General features: G+C 50.0%; 1 protein-coding gene across 1 annotated transcript in view; it reads right to left on the bottom strand.

The window, feature by feature from the left end:
- Positions 1 to 12,299, bottom strand: part of LOC144770056 (ABC-type organic anion transporter ABCA8-like) — a 2,854,033-nt gene extending 2,841,734 nt beyond the window's left edge. The window contains exon 1 of the mRNA XM_078654287.1: positions 12,223 to 12,299. The gene's annotated coding sequence lies outside the window, so the exon portion shown is untranslated. The remainder of the gene's footprint in view (positions 1 to 12,222) is intronic.
- Positions 12,300 to 12,996: the final 697 nt, after the last annotated feature.

Genomic DNA, 12,996 nt, shown 5'->3' with positions numbered 1-12,996 from the left:
TATGGACCAATAATGAAGACCCATTGAAAACCTTGCCGGAGGCAAATTGATACAGTGAGTGAAGGACAGGGGCCCAATCAGGCCCGTGCTCTCAGCCCACCCTACAAATTTCACACATCTTCATAGGTTACTCTACCATCCCAGGCCCAGTCTTAGGGGTAGGTACATGCGAGTAACATTAGCACCCGCAGCCGCAATGGCGCTTCTGGCGCAGTGGCCTGAGAGCTCCTGACTGGGTCCAGGGTGTGGGGGACCCCCTTAAGGTTTGTTATGCCACTGGTTAGTTAAGCCAGTTAAGACCTGACTCTGGAGCAGCTCGAGGTCTTCATGAGCTTCTGCCTGCTGCCCCATTCTAAACTCGTGCACTAAGAATTAAGGACAAAGCAATGACCTTTAATGTAAAACTGGAGAGAGAAATAGACCTCCTTCTAGTAGCAATGTGAAACCAGAGAATCTGGGATCAATCTCGGCTTCCCCACTGGAACAAATTGTTTGATCCTAGACAAATATTTTTCCACAGAACCTTCCTTTTTTCTTCATTAACACACACACAAACTCTTTCAAAAAAGGTTTGAAAACATACCTTTTTCCCAGGTTGGTGAAAAGTTATAAGGCAGCATAAAGTTACATATGGCTGACCAAGTCAAGCGCCAGGATACCCTATGGGTGATAGTTTAGCGCTATATAAATATGCCATCCAATACAATACAATACAAACACCTCAAATGCGTGAGTTGAGGAAGTGTACTGTGAAAAAAGCCTCATAGGTCATTTAAAGACTATAATGTTGCTGCATCACTTATAAGAATCTAGGCCACATATAGAGAACACATGACAAATGACCTGCCTCTGATTTTACTAGTGACGGTGTCAAGGTGGGGGAGGCCTGGTTGTTTGTTTGCCTGCTGCCTGCTGCCGTTTTCCAGCGGACCTTGCCGGATTATTAACAGCCCATCAACAGCCCTTCACGACTTGCGGAACCCGCTTCGCGGGTCCCGCTGCGCCCCAGAGACCGTGGGCAAATCATCCTACAGCTGCGTGGGAGACCAGGGCTGCGAGCGTGCGGGGCAGGACTTCCAATCCCAGAAGCCCCTGCACACCGCGCCTCTGACCATCGGGCCGCTCTCCCTGGCCACCCCGCCCCGCCTGGAACTCTTTAAGGGCGGTAGTTGAGTTTGTAACGCGGGAGACCCTGGTTGTTTGTTTGCCTGCTGCCTGCTGCCGTTTTCCAGCGGACCTTGCCGGATTATTAACAGCCCATCAACAGCCCTTCACGACTTGCGGAACCCGCTTCGCGGGTCCCGCTGCGCCCCAGAGACCGTGGGCAAATCATCCTACAGCTGCGTGGGAGACCAGGGCTGCGAGCGTGCGGGGCAGGACTTCCAATCCCAGAAGCCCCTGCACACCGCGCCTCTGACCATCGGGCCGCTCTCCCTGGCCACCCCGCCCCGCCTGGAACTCTTTAAGGGCGGTAGTTGAGTTTGTAACGCGGGAGACCCTGGTTGTTTGTTTGCCTGCTGCCTGCTGCCGTTTTCCAGCGGACCTTGCCGGATTATTAACAGCCCATCAACAGCCCTTCACGACTTGCGGAACCCGCTTCGCGGGTCCCGCTGCGCCCCAGAGACCGTGGGCAAATCATCCTACAGCTGCGTGGGAGACCAGGGCTGCGAGCGTGCGGGGCAGGACTTCCAATCCCAGAAGCCCCTGCACACCGCGCCTCTGACCATCGGGCCGCTCTCCCTGGCCACCCCGCCCCGCCTGGAACTCTTTAAGGGCGGTAGTTGAGTTTGTAACGCGGGAGACCCTGGTTGTTTGTTTGCCTGCTGCCTGCTGCCGTTTTCCAGCGGACCTTGCCGGATTATTAACAGCCCATCAACAGCCCTTCACGACTTGCGGAACCCGCTTCGCGGGTCCCGCTGCGCCCCAGAGACCGTGGGCAAATCATCCTACAGCTGCGTGGGAGACCAGGGCTGCGAGCGTGCGGGGCAGGACTTCCAATCCCAGAAGCCCCTGCACACCGCGCCTCTGACCATCGGGCCGCTCTCCCTGGCCACCCCGCCCCGCCTGGAACTCTTTAAGGGCGGTAGTTGAGTTTGTAACGCGGGAGACCCTGGTTGTTTGTTTGCCTGCTGCCTGCTGCCTGCTGCCTGCTGCCGTTTTCCAGCGGACCTTGCCGGATTATTAACAGCCCATCAACAGCCCTTCACGACTTGCGGAACCCGCTTCGCGGGTCCCGCTGCGCCCCAGAGACCGTGGGCAAATCATCCTACAGCTGCGTGGGAGACCAGGGCTGCGAGCGTGCGGGGCAGGACTTCCAATCCCAGAAGCCCCTGCACACCGCGCCTCTGACCATCGGGCCGCTCTCCCTGGCCACCCCGCCCCGCCTGGAACTCTTTAAGGGCGGTAGTTGAGTTTGTAACGCGGGAGACCCTGGTTGTTTGTTTGCCTGCTGCCTGCTGCCGTTTTCCAGCGGACCTTGCCGGATTATTAACAGCCCATCAACAGCCCTTCACGACTTGCGGAACCCGCTTCGCGGGTCCCGCTGCGCCCCAGAGACCGTGGGCAAATCATCCTACAGCTGCGTGGGAGACCAGGGCTGCGAGCGTGCGGGGCAGGACTTCCAATCCCAGAAGCCCCTGCACACCGCGCCTCTGACCATCGGGCCGCTCTCCCTGGCCACCCCGCCCCGCCTGGAACTCTTTAAGGGCGGTAGTTGAGTTTGTAACGCGGGAGACCCTGGTTGTTTGTTTGCCTGCTGCCTGCTGCCGTTTTCCAGCGGACCTTGCCGGATTATTAACAGCCCATCAACAGCCCTTCACGACTTGCGGAACCCGCTTCGCGGGTCCCGCTGCGCCCCAGAGACCGTGGGCAAATCATCCTACAGCTGCGTGGGAGACCAGGGCTGCGAGCGTGCGGGGCAGGACTTCCAATCCCAGAAGCCCCTGCACACCGCGCCTCTGACCATCGGGCCGCTCTCCCTGGCCACCCCGCCCCGCCTGGAACTCTTTAAGGGCGGTAGTTGAGTTTGTAACGCGGGAGACCCTGGTTGTTTGTTTGCCTGCTGCCTGCTGCCGTTTTCCAGCGGACCTTGCCGGATTATTAACAGCCCATCAACAGCCCTTCACGACTTGCGGAACCCGCTTCGCGGGTCCCGCTGCGCCCCAGAGACCGTGGGCAAATCATCCTACAGCTGCGTGGGAGACCAGGGCTGCGAGCGTGCGGGGCAGGACTTCCAATCCCAGAAGCCCCTGCACACCGCGCCTCTGACCATCGGGCCGCTCTCCCTGGCCACCCCGCCCCGCCTGGAACTCTTTAAGGGCGGTAGTTGAGTTTGTAACGCGGGAGACCCTGGTTGTTTGTTTGCCTGCTGCCTGCTGCCGTTTTCCAGCGGACCTTGCCGGATTATTAACAGCCCATCAACAGCCCTTCACGACTTGCAGGACCCGCTTCGCGGGTCCCGCTGCGCCCCAGAGACCGTGGGCAAATCATCCTACAGCTGCGTGGGAGACCAGGGCTGCGAGCGTGCGGGGCAGGACTTCCAATCCCAGAAGCCCCTGCACACCGCGCCTCTGACCATCGGGCCGCTCTCCCTGGCCACCCCGCCCCGCCTGGAACTCTTTAAGGGCGGTAGTTGAGTTTGTAACGCGGGAGACCCTGGTTGTTTGTTTGCCTGCTGCCTGCTGCCGTTTTCCAGCGGACCTTGCCGGATTATTAACAGCCCATCAACAGCCCTTCACGACTTGCGGAACCCGCTTCGCGGGTCCCGCTGCGCCCCAGAGACCGTGGGCAAATCATCCTACAGCTGCGTGGGAGACCAGGGCTGCGAGCGTGCGGGGCAGGACTTCCAATCCCAGAAGCCCCTGCACACCGCGCCTCTGACCATCGTGCCGCTCTCCCTGGCCACCCCGCCCCGCCTGGAACTCTTTAAGGGCGGTAGTTGAGTTTGTAACGCGGGAGACCCTGGTTGTTTGTTTGCCTGCTGCCTGCTGCCGTTTTCCAGCGGACCTTGCCGGATTATTAACAGCCCATCAACAGCCCTTCACGACTTGCGGAACCCGCTTCGCGGGTCCCGCTGCGCCCCAGAGACCGTGGGCAAATTATCCTACAGCTGCGTGGGAGACCAGGGCTGCGAGCGTGCGGGGCAGGACTTCCAATCCCAGAAGCCCCTGCACACCGCGCCTCTGACCATCGGGCCGCTCTCCCTGGCCACCCCGCCCCGCCTGGAACTCTTTAAGGGCGGTAGTTGAGTTTGTAACGCGGGAGACCCTGGTTGTTTGTTTGCCTGCTGCCTGCTGCCGTTTTCCAGCGGACCTTGCCGGATTATTAACAGCCCATCAACAGCCCTTCACGACTTGCGGAACTTGCTTCGCGGGTCCCGCTGCGCCCCAGAGACCGTGGGCAAATCATCCTACAGCTGCGTGGGAGACCAGGGCTGCGAGCGTGCGGGGCAGGACTTCCAATCCCAGAAGCCCCTGCACACCGCGCCTCTGACCATCGGGCCGCTCTCCCTGGCCACCACGCCCCGCCTGCAATCGTTTGGACTTCCTATTTAAGTGAAGGTTACTACCCGCTACGCGGGAGCGTGCGGGAGCGTCCCGGGAGAAGCCCGGGACAAGGGCGGGACCGTCTGTGGCCGTCCGGGGCCGAAGGAGGCCGGGCTGGGCCTCCCCTCTTGGCAGTGCCATATACCACCTACCTCAGTAAGTGATATAGACTAACTTGCAGCAACTTGCACTATTTGTAATTGATATGGCGATGTCTGAAAACATAAGCCCTGTAATTGGCCACTTGACGAATCTATTAACGGAGCCTGGTCCTTTGGCCATTGGTCCCTTGGCCAAATTCTTTTTTAATCGATCATTATCTATAGATAAGGAATTAACTTTGGCTGAGAAGCGTGCAGAGCGTAGGCTATCCATTGAAATTCTTAAGAACTCTACGGACAAGTCTTCAACTGTAGCCTACCCCACTTTGGTAACCCCTCTATCATCAGTGAACCTACCAGTTACACACAAACACTCTGAGGTCCAGGGTGATAAAGCAAATATGGGTTTCGTGGCAGATCCAAATAATCCTTGTGGTGGTAACTCCAATTTATCACCGCAGCCTGATTTGGGTACTCAGGTTACATCGGCCAATTCGAAAATTGGGTCCAAAAGGAAACAACCAACTTCCGTAAATAAATCTAAAAAGGCGGCTAGACCTCCACAAAAATTTAGGAAGTTACATAAACTTGTGAACATTGGAAAGGCAGGTAATGAACAAGTCCAAAGTTCTGGAAGTATAATAACAACTATTTCTGTATCCCAGGATAACCAAGATATAGCGGACAATTCTTGCACCGTTTCCAATGTACCAAGTAAAGAAAACACTGTATTATTTGCAAACGTGCTCCCAGAACTTGAAAAAATGTTTAGACAATTACTTACCCCTATCGAGGATAGAATTGCTAAGCTCGTAGATAGGTTAAACCATTTTGAACAGACAACTTTAGACAATTTCTATTCTACAAAATCCCTAATTAAAGCAAATAGGGTGGAAGTAAACACAAACTCCCAGGTCGCAAATAACCACCATGTACAGGACAAGGGTAGAATTCCCCAGAATGCCTCCCCTTTACCTCCAAAACAAAATAAACCCCCAGCTAAAGGCGCTACAAAAACTTTAGATAGGGCGGAGAGAGAGGCTGCCGGTCTTGAACCATTGCAGTCGACTTCAACACAGCCTACACAGTCTATACTAGCCCAGACACAAAATCCACCGGCTGTTACAAACGTTGAGGTTACTCTGTGCCAAAAAATGGGTAAAGTGTTAGCCTCTGCAAACGTAACCAATGGCATACGTATACCTCCAAACATCTCGGGGGGAGGAAACGGGGCTAATATATGCCAGCTGACTGGTAAATCTTTAGCAACGTCCCAAGCAAATAATAAACCACAGGTGCAGAAACCTGCCCTTCAACTTGTCCCCCAAATTCCCAAATCTATTCCACCGCCCTTGCAAAAGCCACCCTATAGGAAACCCCCAATTAATCTTACTCCAGACTCCTTCCCCTATGTGGCAGTTCTTATCAATGTACCACCTTTACCCTCAGGTCAGAGAGAAAATTTCCAGATGCTTAAAAACAAGACCATGCACTGGTTAAAGGAAAACCGTCCTCTGCCGGGTGATATTGATGGGCTAATAATAGGGGCAAGGAGAATTGACTGGATGGGTTACACACCAAAAACCCTGGGGGGGGACTGCATAGTGGTTAATTTCCAAGATCCTAGGGTAGCGGGATGGATAACAAGGCAGGGATGGGGAACAAACAAGGGTGGTATTGGTATGTGGAGAAGTGTGGCTCACTGGTTAGAGGAGGCAGACCTGGAAGCAGAGGTCAGCCCGGGACCAGGGTTCAATTCCTGGCTCAGCGGGGTCTTGAGTCCTAAAATGTCCATGGACTCGACAATTCTTGCTCCGGTGCCTACTCGATTCACGGGTGCACACTCTGCGACTCTGGGCAATAGCTTGCTTAATCTCCACAACGGCCCCTCGCGGCGGGATGCCTGGCTTTCACCTTGCGGATACCCTGCAGGGGTTATCTCACAGGGGAATACCAGGACGGGTTCCCTAAGCAAGCGCTTAGAAACCGCTCGGTGATTTGCGCTATATAAATTCCTGTACATTTACATTTACATTGGTATTGTGGACCTTACCTTTTTCTACCCCCGACCCTCAAGTGTTACAACAAGCTTATTCAATGAGCCCTTAATTCCCCCTGCTGTCCCATGGCCAGTTATTCCTTTACCACCTCCCCCTGCTGGTCATATTCATACCTCACATATACATTACAATCCTTATGTAGGATGGCAGGATCCGAGCTGGGGGTACTGACATACTGGTATTGATAGTATGGGTGGAATTATAAAAGAGGCAGGAGGGCTACGTGAAGTTAGTAGTAATACCATTGCTATAAATCTATTGGTGAGTAACAGTGAGGCTGGGTGTGTGGCTGAAGAAGCTGACTTAAGACTGGGAACTTCAAACACAAATGTCTTATACCCTGTAATAGACGATTTAATTGTGGATCCAATAGTCGCTCTAGAAAGCCAGGCTAGCCTAATGGAAAGTTCAACGTCAGCCCATGTATTTTCACTTGTTAAAGATCGGGATGGGACAAATACAGATATTGGTACCCTTCTATCTTGGAATGTTGCCGGGTTGGCCAGTAAGTTGGATTCCCAACTCTGGGTGGATTTCATAAGTGGTTTTGACATTTGTTGTTTCCAAGAAACCTGGGCTTGTGATCCACTCTTTTGCCTAGGTTACTTGAACTATTGTATACCAGCTTCAAAAGGAGGAAGAGGGCGGCCCAAGGGTGGCCTAACTGTTTGGGTTAGGCAGGATTTGCACATAAACATAAAAATCCTAGATGTGGGAAATATTGATCTACAAGCACTAAGAATCCCTGTTGCTAAGGGCCAATCAATTGATTTATATAATGTTTATGTGAGAGGAGACAAAGCAACAAATCTATCCACTCTTGAGTTGTTGTCTGATGCAATAGAGGCTAATTCCCAGGAAAATGCAAAGATAGTTGTTGGGGATTTAAATAGGACTTTTGAACCCTTGAACTGCACAAATGACCCTATGGAGAGTGAAGTGGATAATCTCTGGGGAGTACCATCTCTTAACTTAAAACCTGTGAAGCGATGGACCAAGGAGATTTTATTGCTAAATGGAATCTGTTTGGAACATGGACTTAGAGCTCTTAATGGCAGGACACCTGGTGACATGGAGGGCAGCTACACTTTTGATAATGGTATTAATAGGAGTCGAATTGACTATATATTGTGTAGCCTCCAGTTGTGGAGTGGGGTTGTTGACATGGCTGTTAGGCCTCGGGTTGAAAGTGACCACAACCCCCTATGTGTGTCCCACAGGTGGTGGAATACCAGTCCAGGAAACCCATTTGAGACACACGATGAAACCCCTTTTTTAAGTAACGATGAGCGTAGGTTAAAATGGCCCGGGGTACTAGCGAATGAGGCCACTATGATATATATCACCAATAAGGTTGATTGTGCAATTTCCGCGATTGAAGCAGCCGTCCCAGTCGTTCCAGGGGATAACGGTATCACTGAAATTCATAATAAGTTATTCTCCCTTATAAGACCATGCTTTTTCATTAAGAAAAGAAAAGGGAAGAAAACTAAGGAAGTGGGCAGGTGGTTTGATAACCACTGCAGAAAAGCACGTTTAGACCTGGGACATGCAATAAGGAACAGGGACCGTGCCGCAGTGGTAAAGAATAGGAAACTGTACAAATTGGCCATTTATCGTGCCAAAAAGAAATGGGACGAAGACCATTGGGCCCAATTACAAGAAGCCTCCGATAATAAAGACTCAATGTTGTTTTGGAAAATCATTAAGTGGGGTAGTGGTGCGGGCCCAGTAAAACCTGACAGCAATGTACCAGTGGAAGCCTGGGTTGATTATTTCGGGCCACAGTACGCGGAAAGTAACAAATCCGTGGTAGCAGATAATATAATACCGGTTTATGCAACTAAAGATTTATTTTCCCTTAGTGAAGCAGAAATTGCCATTTGTTCGGTGAAGTGTGGGAGGGCGCCTGGTCCAGACGGTATCCCACCCGATATTTTCAAACATGATGTGACTAGATGGGCTAGATATATCCATCTTGTAGTAAATGCCCTAGCAATGGGGGCAGTGGTCCCAGACATTTGGAAGGGTGCAACCATCATCCCCATTCACAAGAAAGGCGATCGCTCATTGCCTGCTAATTACAGGCCTATAAGTTTAATAGCCACCATGCAGAAAATTGTTGGGAGAATGGTAACAAATCAGCTAATGGACTGGGTAGAAGATAATGGCGCCCTCTCCCCATACCAAGCGGGATTTAGGCAAGCAACTAGTACCATTGACCAGGTCTTCCGCTTCACCATATTGCGGTGGAAGACCGTTGAGTTGGGAAGGGGTAGCCTGTACGTCGCGTTTGTCGACCTACGGGCGGCGTTTGATTTAGTCCCCCGGTATAAGCTATGGTCGGTCCTCCAAAAGCTAGGTATCCCTCCTGAACTGTTAACATTAATCATGCGATTACATGAATCCAACTCTGCTAGAGTCCAATGGGGTGGAAGTAGGGAAACAACATTGGACTTCCCTGTGGAAAGGGGGGTTAGGCAAGGCTGTTCCATGGCCCCTCTACTTTTCTCGTTATTCATCAATGGGATAGTAGAGAGAATGTTAAAGGCTAGTGTAGATGCTCCATCGTTAGCGGACACCAGGGTTCCAATCCTGATGTTCGCTGACGACACTCTTATTTTGTCTAAGACCCCCATGGGGTTGCAGCGTGCATTAAGTATTTTCGATGCTTTCTGCTTGGAGCACGGGTTGGAGGTAAATGTAGGAAAAACCAAATTAATGGTCTTTTCTGCAGGACGTAGGAGTAATCCAAAGATAACCCTAAATAATAGCAGGCTTGATATAGTTAAGGAATTTACGTATCTGGGAGTGCAGATCGCGGGGGGGAATGGCTGGGCGCATCATGTGAATAAAGTAGTCCTAAAGCACCAGCAGCTTTCAGGTGCCCTAAGGGGGGAACATCGTAAATCAAAAACAAAACCTATAAAACCTGCAATGACAGTTTACGATGCGAAGGTTCTGGGTGCTACTTTATATGGCGCGGAACTGTGGGCTTGGAATAGTCTGGTGGCTCTCCAGACTTCCGAGAACAAGTTCATGCGCGGGATTACTGGACTTCCACAGAGTACCCCCCTAATCCCATTGTTCTTGGAGTTAGGCAGACGTACGATTGTCGACAGAGCCCGATTGCGACCAGTTCTTTACTGGAGACGCCTCTGGACGACTCCAGAAATAAGACAGTACGCGGAGGGCTTTCTGTGGATAATCAGGGAAGATATCTTCCACAAGATAAAATGGTTAAAACACCTGAAGACCATGTTGGTAAACTTAGGGTTTTCGAAACTTTGGAACAACCCCGAGGGAGAAACCTTCCCAAGTAAAGAAGCCATCAAGGAGCAATATTGGGATTGGGTGGGAGGTAAGATGCTGAACGACACCAGGGCAGATTCTATGTCTGGTCGCTTCCTGGAGACTAAAATTTTACCTGTCCTAGAAAAATACTGGGTCAATATTACTGTACCTATGGACAGGAAACTTGTCTTTCAGCTAAGGGCAGGATCTATCCCCCTTAAGAAATTGACATCTGGTTGGCACAGTCCTACTAATAACCTATGTCCCGTTTGTGAGAACGCCGAGGAGAGCATAGGCCATTTTCTCTTCGCATGTCAAGCTTATGTAAATCCGAGGAGAAAATGGCTCTCGCCGGTATGCAGAAATTTGGGGACACGAGATAGTGCAGTGGCCCTAAGAATCCTGTGCACAACAAACCAGGATTCGATAGTTATGGGGGTAGCTAAATATATGGGTTGGGCTTGGGCGATAAGACGACGGTCTTTGGGGGGCAGCTGGTAACCAGGGACTCCCTTTCTTACAGATTTTTATGTAAATGGTACAAATTGTTTAACATATAACGTAGTATGAGCTCCACTGTGTTTAATGATTTTTTATTCTGACTATGTATTTCTGTGTAATTGTTCTGCTTTTATGTGTTTTTATGAGAATTCTCTTGACTTTTTACCCAGACTATGTATATCTGTGTAATTGTTCTGATTTTATGTGCTTTTATGAGAATTCTCTCGAATAAAGCTTATACAACAACAACAACAATTGTTGTTGGGAATTGTTTTGTCCTCTAAAGCACATACATTTAGGACCCGTTATGGACCAATAATGAAGACCCATTGAAAACCTTGCCGGAGGCAAATTGATACAGTGAGTGAAGGACAGGGGCCCAATCAGGCCCGTGCTCTCAGCCCACCCTACAAATTTCACACATCTTCATAGGTTACTCTACCATCCCAGGCCCAGTCTTAGGGGTAGGTACATGCGAGTAACATTAGCACCCGCAGCCGCAATGGCGCTTCTGGCGCAGTGGCCTGAGAGCTCCTGACTGGGTCCAGGGTGTGGGGGACCCCCTTAAGGTTTGTTATGCCACTGGTTAGTTAAGCCAGTTAAGACCTGACTCTGGAGCAGCTCGAGGTCTTCATGAGCTTCTGCCTGCTGCCCCATTCTAAACTCGTGCACTAAGAATTAAGGACAAAGCAATGACCTTTAATGTAAAACTGGAGAGAGAAATAGACCTCCTTCTAGTAGCAATGTGAAACCAGAGAATCTGGGATCAATCTCGGCTTCCCCACTGGAACAAATTGTTTGATCCTAGACAAATATTTTTCCACAGACCCTTCTTTTTTTCTTCATTAACACACACACAAACTCTTTCAAAAAAGGTTTGAAAACATACCTTTTTCCCAGGTTGGTGAAAAGTTATAAGGCAGCATAAAGTTACATATGGCTGACCAAGTCAAGCGCCAGGATACCCTATGGGTGATAGTTTAGCGCTATATAAATATGCCATCCAATACAATACAATACAAACACCTCAAATGCGTGAGTTGAGGAAGTGTACTGTGAAAAAAGCCTCATAGGTCATTTAAAGACTATAATGTTGCTGCATCACTTATAAGAATCTAGGCCACATATAGAGAACACATGACAAATGACATGCCTCTGATTTTACTAGTGACGGTGTCAAGGTGGGGGAGGAATAAATGTTTAGGAGTTCATGTTTTAAAACTGTGACTTTTAATAAACGCTCTCAATACAGTGATGAAGTCTGAAGTACTAAGGTGCAATGCTTCAGCGTGATAAAGAAATATACTTTCTTTGAATTTTGTAGTGACTTTTTCATATTCTTACATGATGTTCTTGCATGATTCATATGCCAAATATTGTCATTGTTTTGCTTGTGCACGGGCTCTCATAGCCAGGCCAGACCCTGGGCTCGGTCCGTCTGATAAAATATTGGTTCTCTCACATCCCAGTCTGTTATTTAATGTCACTGTTGCTGCAGACAGCAACAGCGGCTGTCACTGCCAGACTAAGAACCGAATAAAAAACTGATTAGAGGTGTCCGCCCCATAAGACCCGTACCCTCCCCCGCTCCCCACGAAAGTACGTCCCTGCACAGTCTCTAACCGTGCACTGTACTAAAAACAAGCAAGGACCATCAGGAGAAAGTTGCTGAGAATACGGTTTGAATACGCAAATGCTTTCAGCTAACGCATCTAGGCTTACCTTCTACGATCGATGTCTTCTTTCTAGTTAAAACGTCCTGTTTGTCGACAGTGTTCCTCTCGGTGCCTCGGCCTTTCACTCTCTCTCCTCCATACAGCTCAATGCTGGCTCCTCCCAGCTCTGATGCAGAACAATGTCCAGCTGGTAGTTTTTTTTTTGTTTTTTGTTTTTACTGTGGAACACTGCCAACCCCTTGAGAGCCCCCCCCCCCCCCCCGCCCCTCCTTCTATAACCCCTCATCTTGTAATGTGTTTGCCCTCGGCTGCAACCCTCTTGTTTTGTGCTTTGAAGCACGTGGACGAGTTCCATGCGAATAAAAGGGATACATGGACCACCGTCCAATTCAGAATGTGATTTCCTTGGGTGTTTTAAATTACTACTCCATCAACTTATTTGCACAGTTTCGGGTGTGTACTGCAATTTTTAAAAAGGTGCCTACACGCACAGTTAATTCATCATCTTCCAACTTGCGAATTTTCAAGTTGGCCTCATTTAGATGAATGGGTCAGATGTTTTTAAAAAATGGGGCCAAACTGTTTTGTGTATTCTTTATAGAACTTACAAAAAAATAGGAAGTGGAGTATTGTTTGTCCACTCCTATTATCACATGGGCATGGTAGTTTATCTAATTTAGCAGTGTACCCCAAAGGGAAACACAATAAAAATGTAACTGTGCCAGCCCTGAAACGAAACAGGAGACCTTTAAATGGGCCTTTACTCACCAGTACTGAGTACCAGCACTTTTTCATTTTCTCCCTTTGAGTACCGGCACTT

This window comes from Lissotriton helveticus, chromosome 7, assembly GCF_964261635.1.
Source record: "Lissotriton helveticus chromosome 7, aLisHel1.1, whole genome shotgun sequence".
In the NCBI taxonomy this organism is placed as follows: domain Eukaryota; kingdom Metazoa; phylum Chordata; class Amphibia; order Caudata; family Salamandridae; genus Lissotriton; species Lissotriton helveticus.
This window is presented reverse-complemented; position numbering and strand designations above follow the sequence as displayed.